Genomic DNA, 16477 nt, shown 5'->3' on the forward strand with positions numbered 1-16477 from the left:
GCCCAGCTCTTACTGGCTTGGAGGGAGTCTTGGCCTCTGCCCAGGTTCAGGTGCGGGCCAAGTATCGCCTTGTCCTTGGTCTCCACACTCTGGTGAGGGAGAACAAGCAGCAGCAGGGAGAGCTCCAGAGCTGGTGGGCAGAGGGCCAGCTTCCCCAGACACCTGGATCCTGTCCTCCCAGGCTTGGGCTGAATGTATGTGTAACAAAGAGAGCACTGCAGCCGAAAGCCTGTTACTATTATAAAGATATCGGCTTCTCTAACCAACTGTCAAGGTGAACGGCATCTGCAGGGCCCTGCTTTGCCCTCTGCAATGGATGGCTCTAGTTGGAGCCAAAGTAACAATGTCCCACAGTTCGCCATATCCAAGTCACCTTTGACAAAAAGCCTTCTGCATTGTCTGTAGCACCTGGAAGAAATAAATACCAACAATTGGACATTCCATTGATTTTAAGATTTACTCCAATTTCACCATGTTGATGTTAAAATATGAAAAAAAATGCATCTTGAAGTTGATGAAAACAGCAGCATGATTACATACAGACAAAGCAGGAAGGAATGGGAAGCAGTCAGAAGAGAATGTCCACACGTTCCCCCAACACGTCCCCCCATGTACCCTACCCTCCCTCTTTTGACAGTGAGGGAGCTGCCGGTGCACCCATCCAGCCCCCGTCATGCTGCATGTGCACCTGCTGTCATCCCCTCTCAGTGACCTCAGGACATTACTCTAGCAAGCCTCACCCCTCTCCTCTGCATGGTCAACTTTCTCCTCTACTGGGTTTCCATTTTCTATTGCCTAAAACTATGAAATAATGCCTTTCTTCTTGATCCCTCTCCAATCCCATTTGTTTTTTTTTTTTTTGAGACAGAGTTTCGCTCTTGTTAACCAGGCTGGAGTGCAATGGCGTGATCTCGGCTCACCGCAACCTCCGCTTCCTGGGTTTAAGCAATTCTCCAGCCTCAGCCTCCTGAGTAGCTGGGATTACAGGCACGCGCCACCATGCCCAGCTAATTTTTTGTATTTTTAGTAGAGACAGGGTTTCACCATGTTGACCAGGATGGTCTCAATCTCTTGACCTCGTAATCCACCTGCCTCGGCCTCCCAAAGTGTTGGGATTACAGGCTTGAGCCACCATGCCCAGCTTTTTTTTTTTAAAGACAGGATCTCACTCTGTCACCCAGGGTGGAGTGTAGTGGCATGATCATGGCTCATTGCATTCTTGATTTCCTGGGCTCAAGCAATTCTCCAACCTCAATCCCCGGAGTAGCTGGGACTGCAAATGTGTCCCACCATGCCCAGCTAATTTTTATTATATTTTCTATTAATTAAAAATTTTTTTTTTGTTGAGATGGAGTCTCCCTATGTCGCCCAGGCTGGAGTACAGTGGCGCAATCTTGGCTCACTGCAACCTCTGCCTCCGGATTCAAGCAGTTCTCTACCTCAGCCTCCTGAGTAGCTGAGATTACAAGTGCCTGCCACCATGCCTAGCTACTTTTTGCATTTTTAGTACCGATGGGGTTTCACCATCTTGGCCAGGGTGGTCTTGAAGTCCTGACCTTGTGATCCACCCACCTCAGCTTCCCAAAGTACTGGGATTACAAACTTGAAACACCATGCCCAGCCAAAAATAAATTTTTTTTTAAATAAAGACAGGGTCTCACTATGTTGCCCAGGCTGGTCTTGAACTCCTAGGCTCAAGTTATCCTACTGCCTTGGCCTCCCAAAGTGCTGGGATTACAGGTATAAACCACTGCACCCAGCCTAATTTTTAATCTTTTGTAGAGATTGGGGGTCTCAGTATGTTTCCCAGGCTGGTTTCAAACTCTTGGGCTCAAGCAATCCTCCTGCCTTAGCCTTCTAAAGTGCTGAGATTATAGTCATGTGCCACCACATCCAACCTCAATTCAATTTTTTTTTTTTTTTTTTTTTGAGACAGACTCTTGCTCTGTCACCCAGGATGGAGTGCAGTGGGGTGATCTCAGCTCACAGCAACCTCCGCCCCTGGTTCAAGAAATTCTCCTGCCTCAGCCTCCCAAGTAGCTGGGACTACAGGCATACACCAACACACCCAGCTAATTTTTGTATTTTTAGTAGAGACAGGGTTTCACCATGCTGGCCAGGCTGGTCTTGAACTCCTGACCTCATGTGATCCACCTTCCTCAGCCTCCCAAAGTACTGAGATTACAGGCGTGAGTCACTGAGACTGGCCTTCAATTCCACTTCTTGACTACACTTTATACAAAATTCATTAAATGAGAAGTCTGCTCTTGCTATATCTTCATCCCTCCCATTTTTTTCCATCAAATGCTGATAGGGACACCAGGCTTTATCCCCACTACTCTATGTGTCTTGCCAAATGCAACGGTTAACCTTCAGTCCTTATGTTGCTCCCCTCTTGGCAGCGGCTGACATCCAGGATACTGCTTTCTCTGGGCTCTCCTCCTACCTCCTTAGCTGCTCCTTCTCAGTTGATTTCACTACCTCCTCCTCCACACACCAGAGTGCCCTGAGGGTCACATCTCTTCTCTACCTGTGCTTACTCTCTAAGTGATCTCACCCAGTCCTGTGACTAATTATTATTTTTTTCTTTTTCTTTTTTAATATATATATATATATATATATATATATATATATATTTTTTTTTTTTTTTTTTTTTATAGAGACGGGGTTTCACCTCGTTGGTCAGGCTGGTCTCAAACTCCTGACCTCGTAATCCATCCGCTTTGGCCTTCCAAAGTGCTGGGATTACAGGTGTGAGCCACCAGGCCCGGCCCTGTGACTAATTATTGTCTTTACTTTGTTAACTATTGTCCCCAGCTCTGACCATTCCCCTGAACTCAGTACTCGTATCTCCTAATAGGCATCTCAAACTAATGTCTCCAAAACCAAGCTTTCCAACCTCAAAGAGGTTCTTCTCAAGAAGTCTTCCAAGTCTTAATGAGTGGCAGCCATCCCAGCTTGTCTGGTCCAGAGCCTTGGAATGCAAGTCATCTTGACTACTCACTCTGTCTCCCATCCAGCCCATCAGCAAACCCTTTTGGCTCAACCTTCAAAAAAGCTCCAGAACAAGATCAACTTTTGCAATTTCCTCTTGCTCCCACCCTTGCCCAAAACACCAGACTCTCTTTCCCAGATTTCAATAGCCTCCCAACTGGTTTCCTTTTGCCCACCCCTGTCTCCTGCCTTCCAGCCCTCACACAGAAGCCTGAGTGATCCTTAAGAAGATAAGCCAGACCTTGGCCCATTTCTGTGTAAACTCTTGAAGGCTCCCATCTCAGAGCAAAAGCCAAAGGCCTCCTCCTGAATTAACTTCTGGCCCTCTGTGCTCCTCTCTTCCTACTCTTCCCTAACTGCTCTCTCCAGCCACCTTGTAGCTTCTAAATTACATCAAGCACTTTCCCACTTTAATTTTTTCTTCTTTGTTTCCATCTGTGCCTGTCTGCCCCCTCCTCACCAAACCTCTTAAGACCATGAAGCATTTGAAGTCAGGGGTTGTATCTTATTCGTCTTTATATCCTTAATCTGTAACACAGTACCTGACACATTAGATGCTCAAAACTTGTTTGCAGAATGACTGAATAAACTCTCCATTGCTGACAAACTGACTCCCCAGGACAGGCTAAGCTCATTATTGGCAAAGATGTGCAGCACCATGCCCTCCAACCAGCATGCCCTGCCCCTCATTTCTACACACACAAGACCACACTTCAATAGCTAACTCTTTTTTTTTTTCTGAGACAGGGTTTCGTTCTTGTTGCTCAGGCTGGAGTGCAATGGCGCAATCTCAGCTCACTGCAACCTCCACCTCCCAGGTTCAAGCGATTCTCCTGCCTCAGCCTCCTGAGTAGCTGGGATTACAGGCATGTGCCACCATGCCTGGCTAATTTTACATTTTTAGTAGAGACAGGGTTTCTTCATGGTGGTCAGGCTGGTCTGGAACTCCTGACTTCAGGTAATCCACTTGCCTTAGCCAAAGTGCTGGGATTACAGGTGTGTGCCACTGTGCCCGGCCATTCATTAGCTAACTCTTATTAATAAGATTGTTTTGGCTCACTAGGCACTTATTGTCTCTGAGAGATCATAAAAATACAGGCTTTAGAGTCAGACTGAAGCTAGGTGGAAAACCTGGCACTGACCTTTACCAGCGGGCTGATCTTGAGGCAAATGACTTAGACCTTCTAGCCTTTTACTTCCAAGTGGGCCAGGCCTCACCCCAGACCTCCTGAATCAGCATCTGAATTTTAACAAGATCCACAGGTGATTCATGCACACTTTAAAGTTTGAGAAGCTATGATCTAAGCCTCAGTCTTCTTGTTAGTAAAATTGGGTGAGCAGTGGCAGGGCATGGTGGCTTACGCCTGAGATCCTAGCACTTCGAGGGGCCGAGACAAGTAGATCACCCAAGGCTGAGAGTAGGAGACCAGCCTGGCCAACATGGTGAAACCCTGTCTTTACTAAAAATACAAAAATTAGCCAGGCGTGGTGGCACAGGCCTGTAATCCCAGCTACTCAGGAGGCTGAGGCAGGGGAATCACTTGAACCAGTGGGGCGGAAGTTGCTGTGTGCTGAGATCGCACCACTGTACTCCAGCCTGTGAGACAGAGTGAGACTCCATCCCCCCCAAAATAATTGGGTGAACCGTAAAATGAGAAAACAGTACCTTAGGACAGTATCCATGGAGTTATGATCTGTGTCTCTTTGTTCACAGCACCCATCACTTTCCCTTTTATGACATTTTAATGTGTTATAATTGCCTTGTTTATCATCTTCCTCATCCAAATGGAAATTCTGTGAGATCAGGGACCATATTTATTATGTTCAGTGTATATCCAGTGCCTGTCACTAGTGTCACATAGTAGCCATCTGACTGACTGAATAAACTAATGAACCAGGTCCAGGACTATTGCCTACTTATTCTCTGAGATGACCCAGGAGGGATACATTGCTTTATGTAAGTTGCTCAATAAACCAATGACTTTATTCAGCCCCTTTGTTTTATAGATGAAGAAATTGATTCTCAAGGTCATTAAGCACTTTTTTTTTTTTTTTTGAGATGGAGTCTTGCTCTGTCTCCCAGACTGGAGTACAACAGCACGATCAGCTCACCACAACCTCTGCCTCCTGGGTTTAAACGATTCTCCTTATGAGTAGCTGGGACTACAGGCAAGTGCCACTATGCCTGGATAATTTTTTGTATTTTTAGTAGAGATGAGGTTTCACCATGTTGGTCAGGCTGGTCTTGAACTCCTGACCTCAAGTGACCCACCCACTTCAGCCTCCCAAAGGGTTGGGATAACAGGTGTGAGCCACTGTGCCCAGCCACAACATGTTAATTTTTTTTTTTTTTTTTGAGACAGAGTTTTGCTCTTGTTGCCCAGGCTGGAGTGCAATGGCACAATCTTGGCCCACTGCAACCTCCGATTCCTACCATCTTCAAGTGATTCTCCTGCCTCAGCCTCCTGAGTAGCTGGGATTACAGGCATGAGCCAACATGCCCGGCTAATTTTGTATTTTTAGTAGAGACAGGTTTCTCCATGTTGGTCAGGCTAGTCTCGAACTCCCAACTTCAGGTGATCTGCCTACCTCAGCCTCCCAAAGTGCTGGGATCACAGGCATGAGCCACTGTGCCCAGCCATTAATTTTAAGTGAAGACTCTAAAAGGCATCCTGTTTTTCTGCTCTCTGCTTTGCATTCCTCTGGTCTTCCATGAGAAAAAAAATATCTCCCAGAAGCTACTGGTCTGAGAAAAATGAGAAAACACGTGCAAAAAACCTAACCCAACTTATAGCCTGAACCCAAGCCCAACCCAGCCCAGCAGGGCTCTCAGAGTCCCAGTGGAGCCATGGGCCCAGGAAGGAGAAAAATAAATGTTTGTTGTTGTAAACTGTTGAGATTTTATTCAGCCCCTTTGTTTTATAGATGAAGAAACTGAAGTTGGTTAGGCAGCAAAACCTAATTCACTCTGAGTGATGAAATCATTATCTGAATCACCATCATCTCTGAATAATGAAATAGTTGATTTTTATTTCCTTCCTTATTATTTTTTGTATTTTCCAAGTATATTTGAATGAGTTTGTATTACTTTAAAGAAAAAAGATAAGCTGGGTACAGTAGCTCATGGCTGTAATCCCAGCACTTTGGGAGGCCAAACAGGCAGATGGCTTGTGGCCAAAATGGTGAAGTCCCATCTCTACTAAAAATACAAAAATTAGCCAGGCGTGGTGGTGGGTGCCTGTAATCCCAGCTACTTGGGATGCTGAGGCAGGAGAATCATTTGAACCTGGGAGGTGGAAGTTGCACTAAGCTGAGATTGCACCACTGTACTCCAACCTGGATGACAGAGTGAGACTCCGTCACAAGGAAAGGAAGGAAAAAAGGGAGGGAGGCAGGGAAAAAAGAAGGAAGGAAGGAGGGAGGGAGGCAGGGAAAAAAGAAGGAAGGAAGGAGGGAGGGAGGGAGGGAAGGAAGGAAGGAAGGAAGGAAGGAAGGAAGGAAGAAAGGAAGGAAGGAAGGAAGGAAGGAAAGAAGGAAGGAAGGAAGGGGAATAAAGAAAAGGGGCCAGACAGAGGAAATTGATGAGGAATAGTGGGGAAAAGAGGCAGTAGATAAACAAGGAGGGCTTGGGTCTTGGTCTAGAGAACTGGTGAAAGAGGCTTTTATCGCTGTTGTGAAATGGGGCCCATTCAAGTCTTCCCTGCTTCCTGACGCATCTCCTGTCCACTCTGGTGTTTTTCTCCTCTGAGCTCCGAACTCTGGCCTAGACTTTCCCAGAGCTCCACCCTCAGCACTCTGATCTCCACCTCCGTGTCTAGTAGATCTCTCCAATGTGTCTGACCTCCCCCAACCCTATAAAAGCTCTATGAGGCAGAGATTTCGGGTTGGTTTGTTCACTGCTGTATCCCAGAAGCATGCTTGGAACCAAGCAGACATTCAATAACTATTAGTTGAGTGAATGAATAAACTCCTGTAGCAGCATCAGCCAAGGGGACACAGTATGCTTTTATTGCGTTGGCATGCTGATGTTTCCTGCTTGTTTAATTTCCCAGCTGAACTGCAAAAACCCTTTAAGATCAGGGACCCTGTACTTTTATATTCCTCTTGGCGTTCAGCACACAGCTGTGCCCACAGGTGATTTGCTGACTGATTAAACAGCAAGTCCCATCAACTGTACAAGCTCATGGCTAAAGCCACCTTTCTCAAATAGTAGGACCCACATGCTAACTCAAGAAAAAATATGTTAATTCATGTCCACAGATTTCTTTTTTTTTAGACAGAGTTTCACTCTTGTTGCCCAGCCTGGGGTGCAATGGCTTAATCTCAGCTCACCTCGACCTCTACCTCCCGGGTTCAAGCAATTCTCCTGCCTCATCCTCCAGAGTAGCTGAGATTACAGGCACCTGCCACCACATCAGGCTAATTTTTGTATTTTTAGTAGATATGGGGTTTCTTCATATTGATCAGGCTGGTCTCGAACTTCTGACCTCAGGTGATCCACCCGCCTCAGCCTCCCAAACTTCTGGGATTATAGACATGAGCCACCATGCCCGGCCCATACCCACAAATTTCTAAGCACTTCAGCTTGAGCCTTGTGTCACATTAGTGGCATCAAACTTTTTCTGTGTTTGATTCTCATCCTCTTTAATAGAGTTATGTCTCATGCACACATCTGGATTGTAAGCAGAGTTTTTGAGTCTTATTCTCCTCCTGTCCAGCCTTCGGTGGCTCACCGGCACGATGGGAGCACACAGAAGCTCAGCCCAGTCCTGCCTGTGGGCTTCTGACTTTGAGTAAAGATTAGAGGCCAGGCAGTGCTGGAGGTCCCTTGCACATTATAGTACAAGCCCTTCAAATCCCTGCTAGACTGAAAGAAGGGATTCTGATTTGCTGCTAATGACGTCACCCTTCTGGGAAACTTCCCCTGCAGATGTGCCTCTGCTCTGTTTATCTTAGAGCCTCATTTCACAGTGGCAAGAAGACACAACAGGAAGCAAATGTCTGAAGCTGTTCCCATCCACTCCAGTTTCGAATAGCCTGTCTTTGACACACAGCAGCTCACAGTCAACTATGTGGGATTCACTCACTAGGAACATTTTCCCACCAGAGTCCTTGCTGTAGGTGGAGCAGTCTTTTGTTCTAGCTGGTTTGCTGTCTGTGTGGAATTGCTACCAGAAGGGCTATTTGCTGTTGGTGACTAAGAGCTGCACCATCTGTACGTTAGGAAGCAATGATCTGAAAACAAATTCATTTCCTGAGTCATCCAGCCGATTTAGCCTGTGCCCCTCTTTCTTCTTCCACTCCCTACGTTTCACCAGTTAAACAGCCAAGACATCCTATTCATACCTCCTGCTCTATTTGTCAGGAGATTATAAAACTAGTTTAGAGGGATCAACAGAGTTATTACTCTTGCCTGTGTTACTCAGTCTGTCCTATTCTAATCCTGGATTTATTTTTGAAAGACAAATGGTTTTCTGGATTTGTTTATTTGGCTTTCACTCCTTTGTGTGCTAGGTGACTAACACTGCGTTCATGAGCTCAGCATCCTTGCTTCCTTCTTTCTGCCTTGTTTTAAAGGTATAAAGACTTTCACATCTTCGTATTCTGTATTTGTTTCCTGTGATTGCAGCAAGAAATTACCATATACTAGATGGTTTAAAACAATAGAAATATACTCTCTCACTGTTCTGGAAGCCAGAAATCTGACATCTGTATCACTGGGTGAAAGTGAGCTGTCAGCAGGGCTGTGGGCCTTTGGAAGGCTCTAGGGAGAATCTACTTCTTGTCCCTTCCAGCAACTGGAGGCTGCTGGCATTCCTTGATATGTGGCTGTATTACTGTTCTTTTTTTTGAGATGAAGTTTCACTGTTGTTGCCCAAACTGGAGTGCAATGATGCGATGTCGGCTCACTGCAACCTCCACCTCCTGGGTTCAAGAGCTTCTCCTGCCTCAGCCTCCCAAGTAGCTGGGATTACAGGCATGTGCCACCATGCAAGGCTAATTTTTTTGTATTTTTAGTAGAAACAGGGTTTCACTATGTTAACCAGCCTTGTCTCAAACTCCTGACCTCAGGTGATCTGCCTGCCTCAGTCTCCCAAAGTGCTGGGATTACAGGCATGAGCCACTGCACCCAGACTGTATTACTCTAATCTCTGCCTTGCCAGCCACATCTCTCTTTCTGTGCGTCTAATCTCCATTTGCCTCACTTGTGCAAGGACACTTGTGATGGTCCAACCAGATAATCCAGGATAATCTCCCATGGCAAGATCCTTAAATTAGTCACATACACAAAGCCCAGTTTTCCTTATACACAACATTTACAGGTGCTAGGGATTAGGGCCTGCTATCTCTGGATGATCATTATTCAGCCAACCACACTCTCCATTCCCTGCCCTTCATGATGCACAGAATATTTTGTGTGCAGATTAAAAAGTTGGTGAGGATGGCTGGGAGTGTTGGCTCATGCCTGTAATCTCATTACTTTGGGAGGCGAAGGCAGGTGGATCTCCTGAGGTTGGGAGTTTGAGACCAACCTGACCAACATGGAGAAACCCCATCTCTACTAAATATACAAAATTAGCTGGGCGTGGTGGCACATGCCTGTAATTCCAGCTACTCGGGAGGCTGAGGCAAGAGAATTGCTTGAACCCAGGAGGCAGAGGTTGCTGTGAGCCAAGATCGAGCCATGGCACTCCAGCCTGGACAATAAGAGCAAAACTCTGGCTCAAAAAAAAAAGTTGGTAAGGAAGATAAGGGAAGAAAGAGCAAGATAAAGGAAGTAGAGGGTAGTCAAAGAGAGGATTTTTATTTTTTTGCTATTATTTCCTTTTGTCAATAGAGTGGCCCTCCTGGCATGGGCTCCTGCTTCCTGGGAAATATGGGCTGGCAGGAGGTACCCTACTCTGGCAGCCAAAAGAGGCACAGACATTCTTTTCCCCTCCTCCTTGGTAGTCGGGGCACTGCCATATGACATTGGCTATATGACATTAGCACTGCCATATGACACTCCTACCCAGGATTTTTTACTTTTGAGAGTGTTGGTACCTGTGTGTCAGGAGATTGACAGATTGTTTCTGGGGTGTCAGGGTCAAGAGTCCAGGAGCAGCAATGGCCTGTGTCCAGTGGCAGTGGCAGTGGTAGTGGGGCTGGCAGTGGTAGTGGCAGTGGCAGTGATCGTGGTGGTGGCAGTGGTAGTGGGGCTGGCAGTGGTAGTGGCAGTGGCAGTGGCAGTGGTAGTGGTGGTGGCAGTTGCCTCCCACTTGGACTGTTGTGGTGGTAAGGTCTGGCTGAGTTCTTCCTCTGCTTTTTGGTCTCCCCAGACCCCTGGTTCTCCCACATTCCTGCATATTCAGTGAGCTGCTGAATACCCCGCCAGGACTTCCCCTTTTCTGTTTAAGTTAGCCCCCAATTTTGCCTCTGGTGTTTGTAACCAGGGACTCTTCTGACTTAGAAACTATCAGCAGAAAGGCTCTATTTTTTATTATTTTTTTGAAAGGCTTTTATTATTTTTTGAAAGGCCAGAGACAGAGTCTGGCTCTGTTGCCCAGGCTAGAGTACAGTGGTAAAATCTTGGCTCACTGCAGCCTCTGCCTCCTGGGTGTAATTATTCTCCTGCCTCAGCCTCCTGAGTAGCTGGGATTATAGGTGCGCGCCACCATACCCAGCTAATTTTTGTATTTTCGGTAGAGACGAAGTTTCACCAGATTGGTTAGGCTGGTCTCGAACTCTTGGCTTCAAGTGACCCACCTGCCTCAGTCTTTCAAAGTGTTGGGATTACAGGCGTGAGCCATTGCACCTGGCTATTTATGTAATTTTAAAAGGTCAACTAATATAAAGGGAAAATTAAAGGAAAACATTTGTATAAAATAATTATTTGGATACAAAATAATGCTATACACAATTAAAGGAAGTATTTATATAAAATGTGTACTCCAGCATGTAAATGCATGTGTGTGACTATATTAGAGGACCCCACAAATTTACAGCAGGGCCTGACCATGCCTCACTGAATGGAAAATGCAGGTCACAGAACCAGGCCTCTGACAAACGAAAGATTCAGGTGCATATATTCCTACTCCTAGATGCACACACAGAGCAGGAAACAAGAATGCTCTGTAATGTGCTGGCTGAGGTTACCTCTGAAAGAGGAAGTGGCTGGGAGTTGTGAGGAGGAAAGAAGGACTTTCACATTTTGCTCTTTTTCCATTTTTGCAACTTTTATTTTTACTTTTAGAGACAGGGTCTTGCTCCATCACCCAGGCTGGGGTGCAGTGGCATTATAGTTCATCACAGCCTCAACCTCCTGGTCTTAAGTGATCTTGCCTCAGCCTCCCACAAAACTGGGACTATAAGCACGTGCCACCACACTTGGCTAATTTTTGTTTATTGATTTTTTTTTGTAGAGATGGAATCTCACTATGCTGTCTGAGCTCCTCTCAAACTCCTGGCCTCAACTGATTCTCTTACCTCAGCCTTCCAAATTGCTGGGATTAGAAGCCTGAGCCACCGTGCCTGGCCTGATCTTTGCATCTTTAATGAAATCGACGCATCCCTTTTGTAATAAAAACTATGAAAGGAGGAAGGAAAGCGATTGGATTAGCATTGTGTGCCACAAGCATGTGGTAAGTAGAAGACAAAAAGGGAAGGAAGGCAGGACTGGGCACGTTTAATGATGAAGATGGCAACTCCATGGAGGAAAATACACTGGGTGCTTCCACCATGGTCATTCAAATGAGTCTGGCAATTAGTGGCTGTGTGATCCTGAGCAAAGTCACCTGTCAGGTGTGTTATCCTGAGGCCACGGCGCTGCCTTATTTATAGCATCACACGGTTGTTTGTGTTAATGCTACTACTACACAGGAGTAGAAGTCCTTATCTATGGAGCGGGCAGCTGTCTCCAAATAGCCAAGTATCCAAGCCGTCCTGCCCACATCATCCAGGGCTGTCTGATTGTAATTGGCTTGCAATGTGGTAATCTGCAAGCCAAATACCTGGAGGACCTTTATTGTTTGGTTTATTCAACTGACATTAATCGACTACAAAGCTAAATAGAATAATCATTTGCTCACCAAAGTGCATGTTTTGAAAATGGCAGTGGATTTAAATTCCTGCTCTATGACTTAATAAATATTCTCTGAGTTTTTGTTTCCTTATCTGTAAAATGAGGATAATGTATATTTACCACATACTGTGTGTGAGGAGAAATAAATAAGATAATGTATTTCAAACACACATTAGAGTCCCTATTACACTTTAGGTCCTTATTATTATTATTATTATTTTTAGAGACAGGGTCTTGCCCTGTCACCCAACTGGAGAGCAGTGGTATGATCCACCAGTGGGACTGTAGATGTGAGCCTCTGGGCCTGGCTAACTTGGTGTTAATTAGTATTGTGATCTCCAATTTTATAGCACAGGCATTGCTCTGATCTGAATGGTGATGTCCCCACAACATTCATCTGTTAAAATGGAACTCCCAATGCAATGGTATTGGAAGATGGGTCTTTTCGGGAGGTGATTAGATCATGAGGACTATGCCCTTGTGATGGAGATTAGTGCCCTTATAAAAGAAGTGTGGCTGGGTGCCGTGGCTCAGGCCTGTAATCCCAGCACTTTGGGAGGGGGAGGTGGGTGGATCATCTGAAGTCAGGAGTTCAAGAACAGCCTGGCCAACATGATGAAACCCTGTCTCTACAAAAATACAAAAATTAGCCAGGCATGATGGCGGGTACCTATAATCCCAGCTACTCGGGAGGCTGAGGTGGGAGAATCGCTTGAACCCTTGATCATGAGGTCAAGAGATCGAGACTATCCTGGTCAACATGGTGAGACCCCCGTCTCTACTAAAAATACAAAAAATTAGCTGGGCATGGTGGCGTGTGCCTGTGGTCCCAGCTGCTCGGGAGGCTGAGGCAGGAGAATTGCCTGAACCCAGGAGCGGAGGTTGCGGTAAGCCGAGATCGCGCCATTGCACTCCAGCCTGGGTAACAAGAGCGAAACTCTGTCTCAAAAAAAAAAAAGAAAAAGAAAAAATCCAGACTGCCCTGTAATCCCAGCACTTTGGGGGGCCCAGGCGGGCAGATCAAGAGGTCAGAAGTTCAAGACCAGCTTGACCAACATAGTGAAACCCTGTCTCTACTAAAATACAAAAATTAGCTGGATATGGTGGCGCATTCCTGTAATCCCAGCTACTTGGGAGGCTGAGGCAGGAGAATCACTTGAACTTGCGAGGTGGAGATTGTGGTGAGCTGAGATTGTACCATTGCACTCCACCCTGGGTAACAAGAGCAAAACTCTGTCTCAAAAAAAAAAGAAAAAAAAAGTCCAGACTGTAAGGTTCTTTGAACTGACTGCACCACGGACTACACCACGCTCAAGCCATGGTGATCCCTGTGACCTGTATGTAAACTTCCAGAAAAGAAGAAGAATGGCTATCTCCTGCATTGGCTGATTAACGGACTTTGCAACATTCTGCCATTGTTCATGCCTCAACCGTTCCTGCCTCGACTGATAAGCCAACCTTGTGACACTGGACCTTGGACCTTGTGATATCCCACCCCAGGGACACTCCCCTGGCTTGCAAAAACTGCCCTGAACTGTAACTTCTGTAATTGTACACTGCCTACCCCAAACCTATAAAAGCAACTCCTATCCCACTGCCCTCTGCTGACTCTTTTTGGACTCAGCCTGCCCTCACCCAGGTGAATAAACAGCCTTGTTGTTCACACAAAGCCTGTTCTCCAAGCCCAAGTTTATTCTCTGGCTGCAGCTGTCCTCCAAAATCGCTGAGGCCTGGATCTATTGACTGCTGAGAAAGGAGTACTCTGCCTATTCCTAAATGAAGAATGCTGCTTTTATCTAAACCAATCCAGCCTTGTATATGATGCCATCAAAGGACTTAAAGACAGGGCTCAAATGCTCACTGGGTGGTCTCTTCATTTAGAGCGTGCTTAACATAGACTCTTATGGCAGCTGAGTGGAAAGGCAAGGGAAGCTGGCTAAAATGAAGATTCTTGAATTCCACCGGTGACCAGCCGAATCAGAATCTTTGCCCCAAGAAATCTGTGTTTTTAACAAGTTTCTCAGGCCACGTGCAGTGGCCAATGCCTGAAACCCCAGCACTTTGGGAGGCCAAGGCAGGCGGATCGCCTGAGGTCAAGATTTGCAGATCAGCCTGACCAACATGGTGAAACCTTGTCTCTACTAAAAATATAAAAATTAGCCAGGCATGGTGATGGGCACCTGTAATTCGAGCTACTCAGGAGGCTGAGGCAGGAGAATTGTTTGAACTGGGGAGGTGGAGGTTGCATTGAGCCGAGATTGCACCATTACACTCCAGCCTAGGTGACAGAATAAGACCCTGTCTCAAAAAATAGAAAAAAAAAAGTTTATCAGAGATTTACATTAAAATCTTATTACTGTTGCTTGAGATTCTGGAAAGATTCATTAGATACGGACTTAACACTCAATCTAAAGGATATTAGAATCACAGGAATAACCATGGGAAATGGTCAGGGTCTTACTCCCGGGGGTACATGGGCCATTCTCAAGAGGAATGGGAGTAGTTAATGTGTGATCTATGTGTTGATCTACTATAGGGCAGAAACCAATTTGACCAAATAATGCTCCAGGGCACACCCCATTACTCACCCACACCTCTAAATAATTTTACCAACTTTTTGTTCAAAGTCCAAGTGCTAGTTGGACTGCCAAAGGGCCGCGCTGGTTGTCATTGCTCTTGGGCGAGTCATACTATACTGCTTACTAGTTCCTCTTTCTCCTCAAACCGGTTTCCTTCACATCTACTAGGGGTTGAGGATTGTTTCTAATCACACTCCACAAATGTGACCCTCTTCTTTTCACCACACTACCAGGATCTCTTTCTCTTTCTCTCTCTCTTACTGTGCATGTGTGTGTTGTTTGCACATGTGTGTGTATGTGTGTTTCTGAATTTTGGACAATTTTTATAAAGTTCTATATGATGTAATGATTTTTGCATGTGTGTATGCACAGTGAGGCCAGGTTTTAAAATATATACATTTATTTTTTTTAATTTATATAAAATTATTGAAATATCACATACCTACAAAAAGTGTACATGTTAGCCAGGTATGGTGGCTCATGCCTGTAATCCCAGGACTTTGGGAGGCTGAAGCAGGTAAATAACCTGAGGTCAGGAGTTTGAGACTAGCCTGGCCAACATGGCAAAACCCTGCCTGTACTAAAAATACAAAAATTAGCCTGGCATGGTGGTACACACCTGTAATCGCAGCTACTCAGGAGGCTGAGGCACCAGAATCACTTGAATCTGGGAAACAGAGGTTGTAGAGAGCCAAGATTGTGCCACTGCACTCCAGCCTGGATAACAGAGACTCTTGTCTCCAAAAAAAAAGAAAAAAGTATACATATTAAAAGTTTGCAGTTTCATGAATTTTTGCAAAATTTATTTCCATAGAACCAGAATTCAAATCAAGAATCAGGATCTACCAGAATCTTGGAAGACTCCCTCTTGCTGTCTTCCAGTCATGAATTCCCACAAGGGTAATGTGAACCAAAAAGGAAATTATAAGCTCCCTGCCAAATGGTTGAACGGACTCCACTCCTCTCCACCAAGGGGATTTCCAATGGGGGTCGGATATGCCTCATTATAATCTCCTCCCATTGGAATTCAGGCACAGCTGACCAGCATTAATATTAAAACAGAGATCTTACGGGTGACAAAGCAGACTCTTTGTAGCAATAAAATACCACATTCCAACCTGATTCTAGATTAGCATCATATGACAGATAGCAGGCTCTGAAATGAATAAATTTTTTTTACCCCAGAATATATTTCTTTAACATATTTTTATTTATTATTGATTTTCTTTTATGTCAGACGGGTAATGTGCCAACATCCTAAAAAGGTTTGAGGGTGACACATCTGAGATAGATGCACGTGAACGCCCAATCAATGTACTCTTGAACTACGAAAGGATCAACTTTGATGACATATTTTTAAACAGCTCTGCAAAGCCGTATCCTGTGCTTGTGGGGAAAATTTACTACTTCTTCTTTTTTTTTTTTTGAGACGGACTCATGCACTGTCGCCCCAGCTGGAGTGCAGTGGTGCAATCTTGGCTCACTGCAAACTCCACCTCCCGGGTTCAAGGGATTCTCTTGCCTCAACCTCCCGAGTAGGTGGGATTACGGCATGCACCACCACACCCAGGTAATTTTTTTTAATTTTAATTTTTAGTAGATACGGGGTTTCACTATGTTGGCCAGGCTGGTCTCAAACGCCTGACCTCGTGATCCACCTGCCTCAAGTGCTGGGATTACAGGAGTGAGCCACTGCACCCAGCCGAAATTTCCTTTCTATAGAGAATCCCCTTCCCTTTCCAAGTCTTTTTCTGATCCTGAAGAGATTGACTGAGAGACCAGCACCTTTTAAAGTTCTAAATAGAAAACATTTGCCATCTGTTACCTCTAAGGGTGGCCACCT

At 45.4% G+C, this 16477-nt stretch overlaps 1 non-coding gene across 1 annotated transcript; it reads right to left on the reverse strand.

Annotated features, from left to right (window-relative positions):
• Nucleotides 1-15865: 15865 nt before the first annotated feature.
• On the reverse strand, nt 15866-15971 carry LOC118151986 (small nucleolar RNA U13). Its single transcript, XR_004740372.1, has one exon. It is a non-coding gene; the product is annotated as a small nucleolar RNA U13 (small nucleolar RNA).
• Nucleotides 15972-16477: the final 506 nt, after the last annotated feature.

This window comes from Callithrix jacchus, chromosome 2, assembly GCF_049354715.1.
Source record: "Callithrix jacchus isolate 240 chromosome 2, calJac240_pri, whole genome shotgun sequence".
Lineage (NCBI taxonomy): Eukaryota > Metazoa > Chordata > Mammalia > Primates > Cebidae > Callithrix > Callithrix jacchus.